The sequence below is a fragment of the Sorex araneus genome, chromosome 2 (genome assembly GCF_027595985.1).
Source record: "Sorex araneus isolate mSorAra2 chromosome 2, mSorAra2.pri, whole genome shotgun sequence".
Lineage (NCBI taxonomy): Eukaryota > Metazoa > Chordata > Mammalia > Eulipotyphla > Soricidae > Sorex > Sorex araneus.
Window position 1 is genome coordinate 211,776,881 of NC_073303.1, and position 17,630 is coordinate 211,794,510.

The 17,630-nt window shown below is 45.7% G+C and overlaps 1 protein-coding gene across 1 annotated transcript in view; it reads right to left on the reverse strand.

The window, feature by feature from the left end:
• The window catches only part of PRTG (protogenin), a 150,454-nt gene that overhangs the window by 108,850 nt on the left and 23,974 nt on the right, over positions 1-17,630 (reverse strand). The window lies entirely within an intron of this gene.

The window sequence follows — 17,630 nt, forward strand, 5'->3', positions numbered from 1 at the left end:
AAGCAGGACCAGCTACATTTGGGAGCCTTATTAAAAGTATGAACACATGCAGTTCAATTGTATTAACGTAGCACTGCACTGTGGCACTGTCGTCACGTTGTTCATCGGTTTGCTCGAGCGGGCACCAGTAACGTCTCCACTGTGAAAGTTGTTAAATAACTGTTTTTGGCATATTGAATATGCCATGGGGAGCTTCCCAGGCTCTGCTGTGCGGGCAGGATCCTCTCCGTAGCTTGCCGGGCTCTCCGAGAGGGATGGAGGAATCGAACCTGGGTCAGCCGCGTGCAAGGCAAACGCCCTACCTGCTGTGCTATCACTCCAGTCCAATCACATTTATTTATTTATTTATTTATTTATTTATTTATTTATTTATTTATTTATTTATTTATGTGCTTTGGGTCACACCCGGCGATGCACAGGGGTTACTCCTGGCTCTGCACTCAGGAATTATTCCTGGCGGTGCTCAGGGGACCCTATGGGATGCTGGAAATTGAAGGCGAGTCAGCTGCATGCAAGGCAAACGCCCTACCCGCTGTGCTATCGCTCCTGCCTCTAATATGCAACTTTTAATATGGATAGTAATAAAACATCTGACAAGAAAAATATGTCCTCTTTTTCAATGTGAAATGTTAGAGAACAAAATTACAAAAAGACAAACTAATCCAGAGTGTGAGCACTAGGATTATGTGTGGTGATTCCTCCCCACTGGTCTACTTCTATCTTTATTTTTCTATAGAAACACCTCACTGCAGTGGCCTGGGATATGGCTCAAGTGGCAGAGCTCATACCTAGCACGTGTGAGGTTCCGAGTTGGTCTGGGACCACAGGCACCACAGGGAGTGGGCCAGATTTGATAAAAATGTAATTCACTGTCACTGTCATCCCATTGCTCATCAATTTGCTCGATTGGGCACCAGTAACGTCTCCATTGTGAGACTTGTTGTGACTGTTTTTGGCATATCAAATCTGCCACAGGGAGCTTGCCAGGCTCTGCTGTGCAGGCAGGATCCTCTCGGTAGCTTGCCGGGCTCTCCGAGAGGGATGGAGGAATCGAACCCTGGTTGGCCATGTGCAAGGCAAACACCCTACCCGCTGTGCTACTGCTCCAGCCCAAAAATATAATTACATAAAAGTATTAAAAAATTATGTGCGTCTTTGGGACATGGTTTCAAGAAACAGCTGCTCCAATACCTTATTTTTTAAAAAATTTTCTCTCCCTCTAAGTGTTCTGAGCTTCTTTGACGAGACTATCACCTGTGATTGTTTGGTTCTCTAGCCAGCCAGTATGGTCAAGTCAAAATTTGTAAGAAAAAGAATATCTGAAGAGAAACCACTTTGCAATAAAAAATTAAACTGTAGTTTCTATGAGAGTTTAGAAGTGCTAGAAAAGCATAGAAACATGATCTATGAACTATGTTTTCCCTGCAAGTAAGCATTTGTATTCTGACGTTCGTTTAATATTTTTGTTTGGTGGCCACAACTCTGTTATTCAGGAACTGCTGCTGGACAAAGTGCCAACCTGGGCATCAGACCGGAGCAAGGACGGAGCAAGACAAACCTTTAACCCCTATGTTCAGGCCCCTATTTAAATTTCTATTTAATTTTTTAACAGCATTTAAAATTTTTAAATGCTTCTGAAGAGTGGAAAAGTGTCATTTACAATCAATGTTAATCCCCACCAAAAACTTTCATTTAACCCTATTTTTAGCATTTCCAAACACTTTGAATTGACTAAAGTGGCCAAGCACTTTGTGCCTGTATGCAAATGTTATCTTTCTCCTTGCTGCAGGCTTTGATGGTCTGAGTTAGGAATGGTTTTACAAGCCTACAGCCTTGTGAAATCTGATCTCTGCCCACCAGTCACCCTAAAAGAAACCCAGAGCTCCACAAGAAGTCTTTAAGCAGAGCTGTTAAGAGACCAGAGCTCTATAAAGAGGCAGAAACAAGGTCTCCAAACAAAGTCTTCAGAAACAACTCTGCAAGCACAATAAATGGGAGTGCCTGTTTTATGTGTGACTTCTTCCTCTTCACCCATCCACTTAGTCACTTGTTTGTATGATTTATGGTTAAAAGAAAGAAAAAAGGACCTGAGATACCGAGAGGAAAATGTTTCCCAAACTTTTATTTTATTTTATTTTATTTTATTTTTGGGGGGGTCCACCCCTGGCAATGCACAGGGGTTTACTCCTGTCTCTGCACTCAGGAATTACTCCTGGCGGTGCTCAGGGGACCATATGGGATGCTGGGAATCGAACCCTGGTCGGCCGTGTGCAAGACAAATACCTTACCCACTGTGCTATCGCTCCAGCCCCCCAGACTTTTATTTGATTGGAAAGCAATATAGATATCTATGGGCTTCTATGATGGAAATGTAAGATGATGCTATTAAACATGTCATCCAGGCTTCTAAGATGCTGCAATGAATCAAGCAGTAAGTATGGGCTGGGGGACACAGCACAGGGGCACACGACCAGCGCCACAGAGCCCTGGACTCCGCCTCCCCCCAACATAACAAGAGGACAAAAGTAATAATAATGATGGTGATCATGATGATGACAATATACGATTTTAAAGCCAACTCAAATTACGGATAGCACTGTCTGCACTGGCGTCCTGTTGCTCATCGATTTGCTCGAGTGGGCACCAGTAACGTCTCCATGGTGAGACTTGTTGTTACTGTTTTTGGCATATCGAATACGCCACGGGGAGCTTGCCAGGCTCTGCCGTGCGGGCGGGATACTCTTGGTAGCTTGCCGGGCTCTCCGAGATGAACGGAGGAATTGAACCCGGGTTGGCCACGTGCAAGGCAAAGGCCCTACCCGCTGTGCTATCGCTCCAGCTCCAAATACCCAGTCTAAAATAACAGACCAGGGGCCGGAGCAATAGCACAGAGGGGAGGGTGTTTGCCTTGCACGCGGCCGACCCGAGTTCGATCCCTGGCATCCCATATGGTCCCCCAAGCACTGCCAGGAGTAATTCCTGAGTGCAAAGCCAGGAGTAACCCATGAGCATCGCTGGGTGTAACCCAAAAAGCAAAAAAAAAAAAAAAAAAAAAAAAAACAGACCATCCAACAAGTGAAAATACAGCTACAATAATAACCTAAGATAAAGCATTTCCTTTTAAAAAATTGCACTTTAAATATTAGTTCAGGAACTGGAGAGAGAGCCAAGGGGTTAAAGTGCTTCCTCACCCCACTGAGATCATGGCACCTATATGCTTCCCGGAGCACTACAAGGAGGAATCCCCAGGCTCAGAGCCCCCCCAAAAATCACTGGGTTGGCCCCAATAGGAAAAAAATGCAAATATTTGTCCAGGGCCAACATGCTTTTCATGCAGGTGGACTGGATTCAATCGCTGGCATCACATGGCCCCTGACCAGGAGTGACCCTCAGGTGTGCGCCCCCCCACTATCAAAATATGATTATTTTTTCACTACACAGAAACACTGGAGTCTCTGGGAATGCTGACGCAGGGCTTACAAGGCGGGGTCTGATGCTTTTGACCGGCCAGAATTCCGAGGTCTTCAACTGATCCCGGGCGGTCAGTGGCCACTGCCACCCTGGGTGGCACGGGGTGCCTGGAGCAGGAACAGGAGAGCTGGTGTCCTGCCAGCACCCCATCTCCCGTGCTCAACCAGCTCCGGAGAGTTTAGAGCAGCTCATCAGGAAACAGGAAGCGTCTGTCTGACGCAGGGAGACGTGTGTCCCGTGAGTATCTAGGGCACCATCTTTCCGACCGTGCGTCTGTCTGCGCCGAGCTTCTCTCACCAAAACACAGCTGTCCTGTCTCGCGTTATCAAGACCGATTCACTCGGAGACCTCGAGCTTGAGGACTGACATGCGACGGAGTAGTAGAAAGTTAACGGAGAGAAAGCAAGTAAGGGAAGAAGCATTAAGACAGCAGACGCCACGCTGAGCGAAAGAAAGCCCAGCCAAGGCACACATTTCCTGCAGAAGCTGGCCACGCTGTACCTACAGGACTAGGCCAGAGCTGCTGTTTTCCTTTCTGCTTGTATTTTTTAAAGGTTATTTTACAGGGGGGTAGGGGCTGGAGCGATAGCACAGTGGGCAGAGCGTTTGCCTTGCACGAGGCCGACCCAGGTTCGATTCCTCCACTCCCTTGGAGAGCCCGGTAAGCTCCCGAGAGTATCTCACCCCCACGGAAGAGCCTGGCAAGCTCCCCGTGGTGTATTCGATATGCCAAACACAGTAACAACAAGTCTCACAATGGAGATGTTACTAGTGTCCACTCGAGCAAATTGATGAACAGCGGGATGACAGTGACAGTGATTTTACAGGGGGGGGGAAGAATGTTTAACAAAAATAAAATAAAAAGGAGATGACTGTCTTGGATGCCAACCCCCTATTTTAAAGCTGTGCTGAGTATACAGCACATATTCTATACAATTCTAGACAACGATTGCTCGTTTTGATTTGGGGGGGTCACACTCTCATGACTCTGTGCTCAAGGATCACTCCTAGCAGTGCTCAGACAACCATATGCAGTACTAGAGATTTGAACCAGGGTCTGAGCATTTATGGCAAATGCCTTACCCACTGAGCCATCTCTCTGGCCCCCTCTCTAAAACTGGCTTGTTATACCCGCTTTCCAGTGAGCCTCCTACCCTGCCTGACTCCACGATCATTCTGACAACCAGAATTCCTTTTGTTTTCCAAGTGGGAATATCTAGATGAAATATAGTGTTCAAATGAACATAAACAAAATGGAGGCTAGGAATTTTCCAACAAAGTTGGGAGCTGGGGACTTATGAAAAGCAGACCCTGGGCGATGATCTGAGGGGTCGTAGGTGTTGCATGAGCTCGTGTCCAGGGCCTCACCTCAGCCAGCCCGAGCACTGAACCCACCCGCACTGCAAGAAATCTAGTCTGGAAGGCAGAGTCCTCGCAGACTCTTTTCTGGTGTCAGCCTGTGCAGTCCCTCTGAGAGGACGCCCAAGGCATGTGGGCATCCTTGCTGGCCTCTCAGTCCTGTCTGGCCAGCACCAGGTGGCCCCAGGATGACTTGGGCTGAAAAGAGGACCAGAGAGTTCTCCAAGTCAACTCCGCTCACTGCTGTCCAGGAAGTTTCTAATCCTCCAACGGACTCAAGTTTCCAGCCCTGGTCCCATCCACTACCCTCGAACATGAATTCCGTTCGCTCGGAAAACACGTCTTGAGGCCACAGCATAGCTGCACGCAGCAGGCACTCGATCGAAGTCTGAGGGAAACCAGTAAACCTCCTTTTCCTCCCAACAGAGAAAACTCTTCCCCTGAAAAGACGGACTGCTTTGGGCCACCAGGCCCTACAGCATACGGTGGGGGTTCCCATCACTGTTTACCGGCAGTGTAGTCCCAAATAAGGTGAACAACAAGTCTAATGAAGCTACTTTATCTTCGGTTATTGAACTTTTTACAGTCCTTAAAATAACTAGGCTATTACCTGGGTGGGGGAAAGCTAATTGGAATGTGCTAGATAAATATATATATATATATATATATATATATATATATATATATGATACCAAATACTACTGACAATCTTTTAAAGCTAGCTCGACTACTGAGTCCCACTCTTACAGCTTTAATTTTAAATGAAATATTAACAGGTTAACCCAAACCCTTTTTTTGCAGGCTTGCAAAAAGTCTGGACTTAAGAAAACCTGGGTCTAACAGATTCACACTGGCTGAGCACTGCTGCAAAGAGAGTGAATCAAGAAGATGTGAGTCTCAACACCTAATCAGAGAGAGAGAACAAAAGGGAATGCCCTGCCATATTGGCAGTGTGGGGTGGGGGGGGAGACGGGACTGGGGAGGGTGGGAGGGATGCTGGGTTTACTGGTGGTAGAGAATGGGCACTGGTGAAGGGATGGGTTCTCGAACTTTGTATGGGGGAAACATGAGCACAATAATGTCTAATTAATTTCAATTCTTAATGTAATTTTATTAGATCAATAAAGTCCAGATTAAAAAAAAAAAGATGTGAGTCTATGTGACCACGGGGGGGGGGAATCTAAATAGTAAAAAGAAATGAATATTAAAATAATTTAAATAATTATACTGACCATCTGAAAACATGAGGCCCAGTAAACCTGCCCCATAAACACCTTGGTCCAGGCCTTCTGCCTAGTCTGTACTGTAAAGCGGGCAAGGAAGGGTCAGGGAAAAGGTGGAAAAAAAATAAAATTCTGCCCACACACATAAAGCTGCTTTATGAGAGGAGCAAGACTATAACAGGGAATTTTGTTTGTTGGCTGACTCGCTAAGTTGTTGCAATAAAACATATAATCAACATGCAATATAACAACCAAGTGAAATAAGTAATCACAAAAATAAACACTTTATGGCTTCCTCCTATACGAAAGGTAAAGAAACAAAATTAATGAACAAACAAAAATGGATGTAAGAATTTGCTTTCCTCCTTCAGGAATATGAAAAAAAATTCCAAACTCGGTTTCAGATGTCCCTTTCCCAGACCATCCATCAGCGGTGTCTATTCCATTCTCAGTGGCTCTGTCACCGACACAGCAGTCACTAGCTGGGTCCAGAGAAACCCTTTCAAAGGACTCTGGTCTCCTCCTGATCTTGGCTCACTCACAGTCATTCACATGCAATCTCGGGCCATAGTCTCCCTACAGGCGGTGGCGTCCATTCCACCTGCTCTTCGGAGGGGAAGAAGTTACAGGTGTTTTCTTAGCATCACACCTGAGCTCCTGAGTTGGGGCACCATCCCCAGTGCTGACAAGGCGCCAGAGAAACTAGAACTCCCGTACATTGCTGCAAATTGATGATCCCACTTGGGAAAATGATTTGGGAGTTTCTTATAAAGTTTATCACACAATTAGCAAAATGCTTATGCAAGAAAAACGAAAACTTATGTTCACACATAACCTGTGAAGGAAAGTTTACAAGTTTTATGCATAATCCCCCAAAACTGAGCACCAGTGTGGCAGCTCGGTGGTAGAGTAAGCCTTGCGTGTGTGGGGACCTGTGTTGTATTCCCAGAATGGCAATGAAACCAGCGCAACATGACACCCGAAGCTGTAAACAACAAATACACTCTTCAGCCTCTGAACGGAAAAACGACAGCAAATCTGTCTAAGAGAAAAACTACCCAGCAATAACAAGAAGTGAACCATTGAGATACGCCCAATACACTCAAACGTTTGAGACACAATCTATCTAACGCATTATGCTAAGTGAAAGAAGAAAGAACAAACTACTCTACATACTAGTACCATTTATGTAAAACTAGCAAATGCAAACTACAGGGGCGGCTCAAAGTTAGGGGTGACTCTACAGGGCAACACAGAAGAATGTTTCTGTGCTTCTCATTTTGGGGGTGTCTATGCCACGCTGAGGGCCCTCAGGGGCGACTCTGAGTGCTGTGGCAGGAGGTCAAACGGGGATCAACATGTGCCAGACAACAGCCTGAGCCCGTCTGCGCTCTCTGGCCCCACACCAGTGTTTTAGAGAGATTAAACTCTTCTGTACACTGACATGGTGATGGTTACACAGGCATCACGATGCCAAAACTCATATAATGAGGCTGCTGGAACAGAGAAGGGATCACGAAGAAAATGATGGCTGGAGGAACCAGTCGGGATGGGAGATGCATGCCGAAAGTAGATAATGGACCAAACATGATGACCTCTCAGTGTCTATGTTGCAAGCCATAATGCCCAAAAGTAGAGAGAGAGTATGGAGAATATTGTCTGCCATGGAGGCAGGGGGAGGGTGGGAAAGGGGGTATACCCGGGATATTGGTGGTGGGGAATGTGCACTGGTGGAGGGATGGGTGTTTGATCATTGTCAGATTGTAACCCAAACATAAAGCTTGTGGGGCTGGAGCAATAGCACAGCGGGTAGGGTGTTTGCCTTGCACACAGCAGACCCGGGTTCAATTCCCAGCATCCCATATGGTCCTCTGAGCACCGCCAGGAGTAGTTCCTGAGTGCAGAGCCAGGAGTGACTCCTGTGCATTGCCAGGTGTGACCCAAAAAAAAAAAAAAAAAACCCATAAAGCTTGTAACTATTTCATGGTGATCCAATAAAATTCAAACAAAAGGAAAAAAAACTCATAATGACCTCAAAAAGAATTTTACTGTAGGCAAATTTTTAAAAAACTGTTACAAGGCCATGTTCCTCACAAAGCAGACAAAAGCTTTTTAACTCTCTAAACACTCCTAATTAAAAAAAAAAAATTAGTAAGACCAGAACACAGGCAATTTTCCTTTGTTTTTGTTCTCAGGAACTGCATTCCCCTGTGGTGCTGGGGGATCAGGCCAGGCACAGGGTCAAATCCAGCCTCCCACGTGCAAAGGCCGAGCACACAGGGCGAGCCAGTCCTGCGGGCCCCACCTCTCCCGCAGGGGCCCACAGAGAAACAGGACCCCTCCCGCCGCCCCAGGCACTCCTGCCACCCAGTCGGCCCCAGGACCCGGGGGGCACCTCTGCCCTCTGCCCCTCCCGGGCTGGGGACCAAGGAGGCTAGAGACATGCCAGCAACTTGTGCGCTCGCTTCAGTTGTCGCGTCTTCCATCCAGAGCGGGTCTGGCATCACATCCGTCTAATAACAACCTGAGGATTACAAAAGGCTGCAACTAATCGTGCGTTCACGTTACACAGGGGCCGCAACTCTATTCTCAACGCCAGGCACGAAGCACGTTCCAGAGAGGCGGGGGTGATGAAACGCAGTCGGTGAGGCCTCCAGTGCCGAAGGGGGACGACGCCACGTGGGCACCTCCGGGAATGCATGTGTGCACACACACACCCAGCACTGCCTCTTGGCGTGGCAGCGCGTGGAGGGGTCTCTGCGCGTGTGCTCGTGTGGGACCCTCATGGGCGCAAAGCTGGGTCCGCATGTCCTGCAGACACTTCCGCTCTGCCCCGCTCCCGCCCACGGAGCTGGAACCCTGGCTGGGAGGTCTGGGAATACTCATCCCGACAGACCCCCGGAGGCAAGGCTTGAAATTATGAGACTCTGTCCTAGGATCAAGTCTTGGTTCGATCCAAGAGAATCTCACATGTTTTTGAGAGAGGCTCTGGAGTTCACATCTGACCACACCTGTTGAACTCTGGAGAACTTTTAAAGAACGAAAACTGCACCGTCAGGGGCTGGAGCGACAGCACAGTGGGGAGGGCATTTGCCTTACACGCGGCCGACCCGGGTTCGATTCCCAGCATCCCATAGGGTCCCCCGAGCACCACCAGGAGTGATTCCTGAGTGCAGAGCCTGGAGGAACCCTTGAGCATCACCAGGTGGGACCCAAAAAGCAAAAATACATAAAACCGCACCATCAGATGCCAAAATTAAGGTCTTACATTTTCCATACGCCAGCGCCCCACTCATTCTGAAGTAGAGCTGCAGCTGCTACACCGATGTAGTCGTGAGTCGTAATATGGGACTCGCCTTCTCCTGAGACCCTCGCCGGCAGCCACAGCAGCCCTCTACAGCCTTGCTGACAAAGCTTTTCTGGTCTGAGGGCACCCCACTCCCCCGTTCCATCCCCGTCCCCGAATAATCTGGAAGAAGAAATCAGTGACTGACAAGCCACAGGTTTGGGGGATGAGTATGAGCTCCCCGGAAGTCTATGTGGCTCGATCTGCTCTAACAGAGTGAGTGGTCATGGTAGGAATCTGAAGATGAGATTAGGAACAACAACAACAACAACAAATCACACAGCTCTACACAACAGACAGGAACAAAACAGCGACAGGAAAAATCCGAGGCTGGAGACGAAGCTCAACGAAAAACATGGGTTCAATCCTTGATACCCTTGAACAAAGCCAGGGGCAGCCCCTGAGCACTGAGCCCCGAGTACTCTTCAGCACTGCTGGGTAGGAACCCAAACAAACAAGGGTTTTCTGTAACTGTTAAGTATCATTAAATTACTACCAACGCTCCCTGATTTCCATTTTTTAATAAAAAAAAAAAAACAGAATAAAAACAAATCGCTGCTCTGGTTTACCTCTGATCTTCTCCGAATGGCAACTGAATCTTTGGTTTAAAAAGTTGTTTTTAGGGGACCGGAGTGATAGCACAGCGGGTAGGGCATTTGCCTTGCACACAGCCAACCCGGGTTCGAATCCCAGCATCCCATATGGTCCCCTGAGCACCGCCAGGGGTGATTCCTGAGTGCATGAGCCAGGAGTGACCCCTGTGCATCGCCGGGTGTGACCCAAAAAGCAAAAAAGAAAAAAAAAAAAGTTGTTTTTAGAACTAATCAGCCACCATCTGGTACTCTCCTAATTTAGACGGAGTGCTGTTGGTTGGCCTGAGAGTAAAATCTGATCTCCCTCTGAAAGATGTCCCCATCGGGGACTTTCCCTCTTTTCAAACGATCTGTCTTCTGGGCAGCAGTGTGTGGCCACAGCCAGGCTGGGACATGCTAATGCGTTTATCAAGTGATTATGCGTGGCCTCGGCGGCCGGCAAAAACGAGCAGGAAACAGTACAGAAAAAAAAAAAACATGCACAGTCAGGCACATTAACCGGCTTCAAAGCCGCTCGACTTGTGTGGCTGCTATGAACTCCGGGGGGAGGAGACAGTGCCACCGCTTTGTCCTCGGGACTGCTTCCCCCGCAGCCACTTGCCAAGTGATTGCCTTATAGCGCCTAATCCAAGAGATGCCTTTTCTTATGCCCTGTTGCCATCCCATAAAGAATTAGTTCTGCTTAATAGCTCAACTGTGCAGGAAGAACATTCCATGCAATTTTACACTTTGCATCAGCCGGAGAAACAGAAGAATCAGGAAAGCATTAACAACGGACTGAGGTCTTGTAACAAAAATTCACATCACCTAGCAACTTTGTCTGTGGAGAAATTTGTAATGAGGGGGAAAAAAAAATCACAAAATCCATCAAAATTGTAACAGAAACATTTCTACTAACATTAGTTTTGTTCTTCCAAATGCTTATTTCAAAGACTCTTAAACAATGGAAGAGCACAGGGCATTTGGTTATTTACTGACACATTACAATACTCTTTCCCCATTATTAATATCGATTCTTCAGATTATCAAAGTCCTGCTATCCCTTTTTCTTCCAAACAACCTGGCATTTGTGGTGAATATTAAGTGCCTGTTATACAATATAATTAAAGTGTATAAATATAATTCTATTTTGTTACATCAATTGGTTTCTTGCATCACAGTTATAAACTGGGAATCAATAACCAGGAAATGCTGGGGCTGGAGTGATAGCACAGAGGGGAGGGCGTTTGCCTTGCCTGCGGCCGACCCAGGTTCGATTACCAGCATCCCATAGGGTCCCCCAGTACCGCCAGGAGTGATTCCTGAGTGTAGAGCCAGGAGTAACCCCTGAGCATCGCCAGGTGTGACCCCAAAAGACAAAAATTAATAAATAAATAAATAAATAATAAAGTGAATTCATCGAGGACTTTATGAATTTGTCCGCAAGCTATTTGTCTGCTGCCTAATGAGGTCTTTTAATAGTACTGTAGCTCACTTTTATTTATTACGTTGTCTACCCATCCCTCGAGGGAGAAGAGGAAATTATCACATCACTATCTTATACGCAGCAGTTCGTTCAACACTCAAGAAAAGCTTGAAAGACAAATAACATTACCTTCAGTAAAAAAAGTCGGAGAAAAACATTCTGAAGAGACTGATCTATATCTGTGTAGGGTCAGAGAAACAATAAATAGTGGAGCCCAAAGTCCAATGCCCAAAATTAGTCCAACGCCAATGCTCTCGACCTGTATGTCAGATCTTTGAACTGAAGCAACCTTAGAACTTTAATGAAATTCAGACTATACCAAGACCCACCAGCACTTAAAAAAGAAAATTCAGGAAACCTAAATGCACCTGAAAACCTGAGAAGCACAGAGCTTGAGAGATGGTACAGTGGGTAAGGTATCTGCTTTGCACGCAGGTGACCTGGGTTCAATTCCAGGCACGGAATATTGCCTCCCAATATCACTCACCACGAGTGATCCCTGAACACAGAGCCAAGAGTGAAGCCCTGAGCACGCCATGGTGTGACCCCCGCCCAAAACAAAAGACAAACAAACAATAAAACCGGAGAAACACAGTTTTTCCAAAGCTGTTAGAAGTCACTGGAATAGTTCAAGCATGGGATAAACACGATCAGACCTGAAAACAATATGGAAGATTATGAGAAGAAAAACCGCAAATGCGTCTTCTGTTGAGAATGGCTGACTCCCGGGAGTGATTCCTACGGGATCTGGTTATGGTTGCCAGGAGCTGGGGGGTGGGGGGTGAGGGTGGGTGGGAAAGAGGCACCAAAGCTTCTGCCATAATATAAAAAAAAAAGGATCTAAAAAAAAAAAACCAAGGTGGCTGCAGTTGGTAACACTGAATTGCCCCTTGGAAATCTGCTGACCGAGTCGAATTTTCATGTTCTCACCAAAAATAACTGTGATGGTGGTGACTCCATTACAGTGAATACAAGTATCACATCACCACTATATATTCATATATTCTTTAAATATCTTGTAATTTTATATCTGATGCAATCTCTGGAAACATGAAGATCTTCCATAATAGTAGGACCATATCCCCCAGTCATACCACTTTTTGGCATCTATACCAAAATACAGAGACATTGATTCAAAAGGATATATATATATATGTGTGTGTGTGTGTATATATATATATGTAAATATATATATATACACACCTATGTTCACTGCAGTGCTCAGTACAATAGTCAAGATATGCAAACAACCCCAAGTGCTCATCTACAGATAAATGGATCAAGGACGAGTGAGGCAGGCTGGAGTGATAGTACAGCCAGTAAGGCACTTGGCTTGATCACAGCTGACCCAGGCTGGACCCCTGGCACCCCATACGGTCCCCTGAGCACTGCCAGGATTGATCCCTGAGAGCAAAGCTGGGAGTAAGCCCAGAGCACAGCTGGGGTGACCCAAATACCAAACTCAAACAAACCAAAAGGCTGTGCAGTATATTTAGACAGTGAGTACTACGCAGCTGTAAGAAAAGCCAGGAATCAAGCCATGTGGCACGACGTGGATGAAACTCGAGGGTTTCGTGCCGAGTGAAGACAGGCAGAAGAGAAGAAGAGACGCAGAATAACCGCTCATGTTTGAGGTTTTCAAGATACACACAGGCTGGAGTGACAGCACCGCGGGGAGGGCGTTTGCCTTGCACGCAGCCGACCTGTGTTCGAATCCCAGCATCCCATAGGGTCCCCCACACACCGCCAGGGGTACGTCCTGAGTGCAGAGCCAGGAGTGACCCCTGAGCATCGCCAGGTGTGACCCAAAAAGAAAAAAAATAAAGCTACACAAAAGGAGGTGGGAAGGAGGACAACAGACGGCCAAAGAGAGTGGAACCGGGGACCTGGTCTGAAGAACTGAGGGTAGAGCAGGGGGGAGGGGCCTCTGGTACCCTGTGGAGGAAAGGGGCACTCGGTGGTAGGCTTCATGGTGCCATGTTACACGCATGAACTCTCCATGACGGCACTGTGAATAATGGTACCTCAGCAAATATTTAAAAATAAATTATCTTGTCATTTTCTACACTAATGATGCCTCACACTCCTTTTGAAATTTAGGCTACTGGGAAAAGTGATTACTAAAAATATTATTTAACTGCTACTAAATAGCATATCACTTTTGTCGCTGATCTAAAACTGGTAATTATATGGGATAAGGTACTTTTTGTTGTAGGGCAAGACTTCATTCACTTCATCAGTAGCATTTTATATGCCCATATAGAGCATTAAGAATGACATGATACAAACATGATAAAAATAACAATTAGAGTTAAGAAGATTCATTCCCATTTGTCAAGTATAATAAGCCGACAGTAGACTGCCAACAAAAACATTACTTAATGCTGTGGATATACAGTAGCACTGTCGTCCCACTGCTCATCAATTTGCTCGAGCGGGCACCAGTAACGTCTCCATGGTGAGACTTGTTGTGACTGTTTTTGGCATATCGAATACGCCACGGGGAGCTTGCCAGGCTCTGCCGTGTGGGAGGGATACTCTCGGTAGCTTGCTCCTGGCTCTACGCTTAGAGATCGAACTCAGATCAGAGCATTCAAAGCAAGTGCCCCACCTGCTGTACTATCACTCTGATCCCACAACTTAATCTATTTTTACATCCTAAAGACCTTGGAATTACTATTTTGATAATGGAGAAATAGACTCTACTTACCATTCACAGTCCTTTTTTAAATAAGGAGAGCATTTTTTCTTTTAGAGATTTTTGACAAAGTATATACAATCAGACCAATACAATTATAGAATTGTGCACTACAACCATATACAAACTCCCTGCAATGTAACTGGTAAGCCAAACAAAAAACAACGCAGTTTGGGGCTGGAGAGATAGCACAGCGGGTAGGGCGTTTGCCTTGCACGCGGCCGACCCGGGTTCGATTCCCAGCATCCCATATGGTTCCCTGAGCACCGCCAGGAGTAACTCCTGAGTGCAGAGCCAGGAGTAAACCCTGTGCATTGCCAGGTGTGACCCAAAAAGCAAAAAAAAAAAAAAAAAAAAAAAAAACGAAGTTTATTGGAGGATGTAAAAGAAACTGGCAGCTCATAATTCATCTGCTGTCCAGTGTCACTTTCATTTAAGTAAAGGAAATTTAATTGGAAAAATAATCTCCTTTTTAATGCCTCTTATAAGCAGTGAATAGTCAAACACCCTGCCATTTTTTTCCTTTAATGGATTATAACAAATACTTACAAAAGATTTTCATGCTTAAAGAAACAGGACATTTCTGAAAAGGACAATAAAAATAACTTTCTTGAGAACAATAGAGGGGCTGGAGTGATAGCACAGCGGGGAGGGCATTTGCCTTTCATGCAGCGGACCTAGGTCTGATTCCCAGCATCCCACATGATCCCCTAGCACCGCCAGGAGTAATGCCTGAGTGCAGAGTCAGGAGTAATCCCTGTGAATCGCCAGGTGTGACCCAAAAAGAAAGAGAAAAAAAGAAAAAAAAGAACAACAGAAGGCCAGAGAGATAGACCACAGGGAAAGATTCTTGCCTTGCATGTGGTTGACTCTGGTTTGATCCCTAGCACCTCATTTAATTCTATGAGCACTGCCAGGAGTGAGCCCTGAGCACAGAACTAGGAGTAAGCCCTGATATCAGCCAGTGGAGACCCAAAATACAAACCCTCCCTCCCCCCAAAAAGCAAGGAGAGGACCTAGATAAAGGACTTAAACTGAAACAAATTAAAATGAGCAATGAAGTTATGCACTCCCATACCTCAAACTAACCTCCCTCTTAATACACATAACTGCATCATAACTTTTTTCACTGTCACTGTCACTGTCATCCTGTTGTTCATGGATTTGCTCGAGCGGGCACCAGTAATGTCTCCATTCGTCCCAGCCCTGAGATTTTAGCAGCCTCTCCTTACTCATCTTTTCCAACGACTGGAGGCTCTTTCAGGGTCAGGGGCATGAGACCTGTTATTGTTACCGTATTCGGCATCATAACTTTTTTAATGAAATGAATAAGCCGGCATCAACTCTTTTCTATAGGAAATATAGAGAGACGGAGAGACAGATAAGTCTCTGACCTAAGAGCGTGAACTCTAGCGTGTTCACGAATCAATCACTAGCCACCCATATTATGGTCAAGATGGTGAAATGAAAAGCTTGGTCAGGCCTCACTGACCACCAGTCAAAAGCCAGACAAAGGCCCCTGTCTCGAACAATAGCTTTAGTCTATAGACAGAAAGGTCCTTTCTCTGCACCAGCAAAGATTTCCCAGAACACAGCTTTTTCTGTTCCAACAAACTCGACAGAAAAATATCTCAGGTGGCTCTGCCTTCTTTGTGTACTCTAACAGCCAGCTGAAACGCAGCTGATTCAACCCTCATTGTACACTCGACTCGATCATGAAGACAACCGAAAGAATGGCGCAGGATCTGATTATTGTCATTGTGATGCCTCCCAAACGGTCACACGGGCAAGTCAGCAGCTTTCCGAGCCAACTGAAGTGGCTGGAACTTTCCAACACAGGTCAGGGCAGATGTTATCACACAGTGTTGATACCCTCTTCAAGCGAAAGCTTTCAGGAGAATCAGAAGTGTTTTTTTGTTTTGTTTTGTTTTGTTTTTTAATCAAAAGAAAAATAATAGGGGGCTGCAGCGACAGTACAGCGGGTAGGGCGTTTGCCTTGCACGCCGCCGACCCAGGTTCAATTCCCAGCATCCCAAACACTGGATCCCGGGTCCGAGATGCTAAGCTGCCAGGGCCTTTGGTGCTGATGATTTTCTGGGCCACCCCCAGCAATGTCTGGGGGACCACACGGTGCTGAGAATCAAACCGGGGTTAGCTATGTGCAAGGCCTCCGCCTGATGCGTAGACCATCCCTACAGTCCCAAGAGAAACACTCAGACTACACTGCCAAACAAATTAAGTAAACAGGAGGTCATTTCAGAAGATCTATTTATTTCTGACAAAATAGGGGGAACGCATTTTATTTTTTTATTTTATTATTTTTTATTAATTTTTTAATCAGTGAATCACCGTGAGGTACAGTTACAGACTTATAAACTTTCGTGCTTGCATTTCAGTCATACAATGGTCGAGTGCCCATCCCTCCACCAGTGCCCATTCTCCACCACCACTGGTCCCAGCATCCCTCCCACCACTCGCACCCTGTCCCCTCCACCCCACCCCACCTCTGTGGCAGGGCATTCCCTTTTGCTCCCTCTCGGGGAACGCATTTTAAATCACTTCTCTGAAGACTGTGTATTCAAACTCTTTCAAGCCTATAGATGAGTAAATAAAATAACATAAACTTATATTACATTGCACCCATTTTTATCAAATATTACACATATTTGATATTAAACAAATATTAAACAAATATTTTCAATATTTGTTTCAGAATTGAAATATTTTTCTGGTGTGTGGTACCAGAAATGAACCCAGACCTCACGTGTATCCAGTATGCACTTTACCACTGAGCCACATCCTTGGCCTCAAAGCTCTTTTTATTGTTGTTTTGGGGTCTCACCAAACAGTGCTCAGAGATTACTCCTGGGTCTGTGTGCAGGGATCATTTCTGGAGGGGCTCAAGGGACGATGTGTGGTGCTGGGGTCAGTGACATTTAAGGCAAGCACCTTAACTATTAGATATCTCTCCAACCCCTCTCACTGTTTCCTTTTTTTCTGTTGTTGTTTGGTTTTAGGGCCACTCCTAGCAGGGTTCAGGACTTATTCCTGGCTGGCGTATTTGATATCCCAAAAACAGTAACAATAAGTCTCACAGTGGAGACATTACTGATGCCCGTTCAAGCAAATCGATGAACAACGGAACGACAGTGCTACAGTGTTACAGTGCTATTGAATATCATATCATCATATATCACTATTAACAATATTTTAGTCCACTCAGGTTGTAAAAAGTGTTGCCTAACATTAAAAACATTTAATAAAATATCAGCTGTCTTGATATTTACAAAGGAACTATTAAAATAATGCTGTTATTGTTTAATTGAAGTCCCAGGATGACAAAATATTATCATCAAATGACCTCAGGAGCAAATTGTTTACGTGTGTTTTTTGCCTAAGGAATTAAGTTTCCACTGTGGCCCTGTAAAAAAGCGTAAAGGAAATGAATCTTAATTTTCAGGTTGATCAATATATG